Source organism: Harmonia axyridis, chromosome X (assembly GCF_914767665.1).
Source record: "Harmonia axyridis chromosome X, icHarAxyr1.1, whole genome shotgun sequence".
Taxonomy (NCBI): domain Eukaryota; kingdom Metazoa; phylum Arthropoda; class Insecta; order Coleoptera; family Coccinellidae; genus Harmonia; species Harmonia axyridis.
Window position 1 is genome coordinate 37,737,538 of NC_059508.1, and position 3,365 is coordinate 37,740,902.

The following is a 3,365-nucleotide window of genomic DNA, read 5'->3' on the forward strand; positions in this document are numbered from 1 at the left end:
GAAGTAAAAGTCGTAACAAGGTTTCCGTAGGTGAACCTGCGGAAGGATCATTAACAAGATTTGTTTTGTGCGTATTTCATTATACAAACAAAAACATAAATCAAGTTTTAGAAACCGAAACCGTCATCGTCGATCAAGCAGTTGGCTCGAGGTAGCTTCAATCGATCGGATTAGCCTTCCTTAACATTTTGTGGGAGCGGCGCCGTGAGATAATAGTGAGCTATCACGTTGCCCGATCGACGTTAAACATCTGGTCGGCGTCTCCTCTTGGCTTACGTCCGTCGTTTCAGAACGATCGCAGATTATGTGAGCATTTGGTTAGACGATTATGACCGGAACCCTATATGGATGCGATCGTTTAGACCGATTATCCGGGTACCTAGAACGCACGTAGAGTTTTGTGGTTGGGCGAAGTTTCGTGATGTGCACGGAACGAGGAGCCGGCCGCTGGCTTTGCGTTCGTGTGGTTGGGCGAAGTTTCGTGATGTTTACGAGATGAGGAGCCGGCCGCCTATGTCGGCGTTTGTGGTTGGGCGAAGTTCCTTGACGGAACGAGGAGCCGGCTGCTTATGCTGACGTTCGTGGTTGGGCGAAGTCTTGTGATATCCTCGAAACGAGGAGCCGGCCGCACGTGTGTGCAGCCTTCGTTGTAGGTCCATGTTTAGAGATGCTCACGAAATGAGGAGCCGGCCGCTTAGTCGGCGTTTGTGGTTGGGCGAAGTTCCTTGATGGAACGAGGAGCCGGCTGCTTATGCTGACGTTCGTAGTTGGGCGAAGTCTCGTGATGTGCTCGGAATAAGGATTCGAAGCGCTTGGATTGCCGCGTTCGTGGCTGGGCGAAGTTTCGTGTTTGGCACGGAACGAGGAGCCGGCTGCAGGTTTTAAAGATTCTCGCCCGAAATCGATCAGTCGTTACCGTTGTCTACGGACTTCGGTAGGACGATCTATTCCAGGGACGAAGACGTCGACGTTGTGCGACGCCCGTTACATTAGCGTTTTTATGCTCTTTCGGGATTGTCTGCGACGTTTGTCTCCGTCCGAATTTTTTACGATAATTGTCACTAGATTAGTACGCAAACTAGTTGAACCGAAGATTTTGCGCCGATCGACTGACGTATTGACCCTTCAGTGGGTCGTCTCAGTCATTGGAATGTCATTCTCGAGGAGGTTCGCAGTTGGCGTCTCGTATTTCGAGGGAAAGTCCATTGCGACTAGTACCGAGAAATCGAACATAAAAGATTACCCTGAACGGTGGATCACTTGGCTCGTGGGTCGATGAAGAACGCAGCTAATTGCGCGTCAACATGCGAACTGCAGGACACATGAACATCGACATTTCGAACGCACATTGCGGTCCTCGGACACTGTCCTCGGACCACTCCTGACTGAGGGTCGGTTCCATTACAAAGACTGCCCGGCCAGACGTTATGGCTTGACGAAGTGACGACGTAAAGGTCGTCTAACGTTGATCCTGTACCGAAGGTCATTTGGGCGAGTTGGACGGTTTGCCGCGTGACGATCAACGTTCTGTCGTTTCGACGCCTCGTGTGTTGGAATGATGAGGAGTTGTTTTCGTAACGCGCCGTCTTGAATTGCGAAAGCATATATTGTGGTGTCGTGGTATTGCTCGATCTGCGCCCATGACTGTAGACATGCGATCGTCGTGTCCGAGAAATCTGAACGACGTCCGATCGCTTTAATGTGCCAGTTGTCGCGCGTTGCGGATGAGCTTTCATGAGCGCACCCCCGAAACACCGAAGCACTTTGCTTGGATTCGCATGATCCGCCATACGGAGCAGGAGATAATAGACGCCTTTGAGTAGGCTAACTCCCTCGCGTAAGGTACGTGATTTTATGAGCCGCCAAAGGTTAGTTTCGGAACGTTTCGATGATTTGAACATACGACCTCAGGACAGGTGAGACTACCCGCTGAATTTAAGCATATTATTAAGCGGAGGAAAAGAAACTAACTAGGATTCCCTTAGTAGCGGCGAGCGAACAGGGATTAGCCCAGCACTGAATCCCGCGATCGTAACCGGTCGCCGGGAGATGTGGTGTTTGGAAGGATCCATTATCTGGCGAGTTCGCGGCGCGTTCAAGTCCATCTTGAATGGGGCCATCGCCCATAGAGGGTGCCAGGCCCGTAGCGACCGCTGCGGCTTGCTAGAGGATCTCTTCTTAGAGTCGGGTTGCTTGAGAGTGCAGCCCTAAGTGGGTGGTAAACTCCATCTAAGGCTAAATATAACCACGAGACCGATAGCGAACAAGTACCGTGAGGGAAAGTTGAAAAGAACTTTGAAGAGAGAGTTCAAGAGTACGTGAAACCGTTCAGGGGTAAACCTGAGAAACCCGAAAGGTCGAATGGGGAGATTCATTCGCGCCTGTTGTTGGGATTTACTGACTGTGGAAACGGCGACGTTCGCGTTGGCTGTTCCCTTCGGTTCATCTCCGGCTTCGGACGCGTGCACTTCTCCCCTAGTAGGTCGTCGCGATCCGTTGGGTGCTGTTCTACGGTCTCGAGTGTAGCCCGTGAGCTCGGATTTTCCGATGTTTACGGACACTGGGTTTCCGAACAGCTCGCTCGACGGTTTACTGATGGCGGGAGGCCGCGACTTAGTTCGCGTCCGGCCCGTGGCAAGTATGTGAATTGTGATGGCGATCGGACCTAGTGCCGATTCCGTCCGTTTGCGACTGTTCGCCGCGGTGTTCTTGGACAGACCTCTTGAAACGCCGATCAGCGACGCTATTGCTTTGGGTACTTTCAGGACCCGTCTTGAAACACGGACCAAGGAGTCTAGCGTGTGCGCGAGTCATTGGGAATCACTAAACCTAAAGGCGCAATGAAAGTAACGGTTCACTTTATGTGAACTAAGGGAAGATGGTCGGTCTCCATGACTGACCCGCATTCCCGGGGCGCCTCATTCTCATTGCGAGAGGAGGCGCACCAAGAGCGTACACGCTGGGACCCGAAAGATGGTGAACTATGCCTGGTCAGGACGAAGTCAGGGGAAACCCTGATGGAGGTCCGTAGCGATTCTGACGTGCAAATCGATCGTCGGAACTGGGTATAGGGGCGAAAGACTAATCGAACCATCTAGTAGCTGGTTCCCTCCGAAGTTTCCCTCAGGATAGCTGGCGCTCGTTGCATACGAGTCTCATCCGGTAAAGCGAATGATTAGAGGCATTGGGGTCGAAACGACCTCAACCTATTCTCAAACTTTAAATGGGTGAGATCTCCGGCTTGCTTGAATGTGAAGCCGCGAGATTTCGGATCAGAGTGCCAAGTGGGCCATTTTTGGTAAGCAGAACTGGCGCTGTGGGATGAACCAAACGCCGAGTTAAAGCGCCTAAATCGACGCTTATGG

At 51.9% G+C, this 3,365-nt stretch overlaps 2 non-coding genes across 2 annotated transcripts in view; both read left to right on the forward strand.

Annotated features, from left to right (window-relative positions):
* Window positions 1-53, forward strand: part of LOC123687647 — a 1,906-nt gene extending 1,853 nt beyond the window's left edge. The window contains exon 1 of the ribosomal RNA XR_006749362.1: window positions 1-53. This exon is cut by the window's left edge and continues 1,853 nt beyond it. This is a non-coding gene — a ribosomal RNA (small subunit ribosomal RNA).
* A 1,187-nt stretch (window positions 54-1,240) lies between these two features.
* On the forward strand, window positions 1,241-1,395 carry LOC123687176. The gene has a single exon (XR_006748917.1). It is a non-coding gene; the product is annotated as a 5.8S ribosomal RNA (ribosomal RNA).
* Window positions 1,396-3,365: the final 1,970 nt, after the last annotated feature.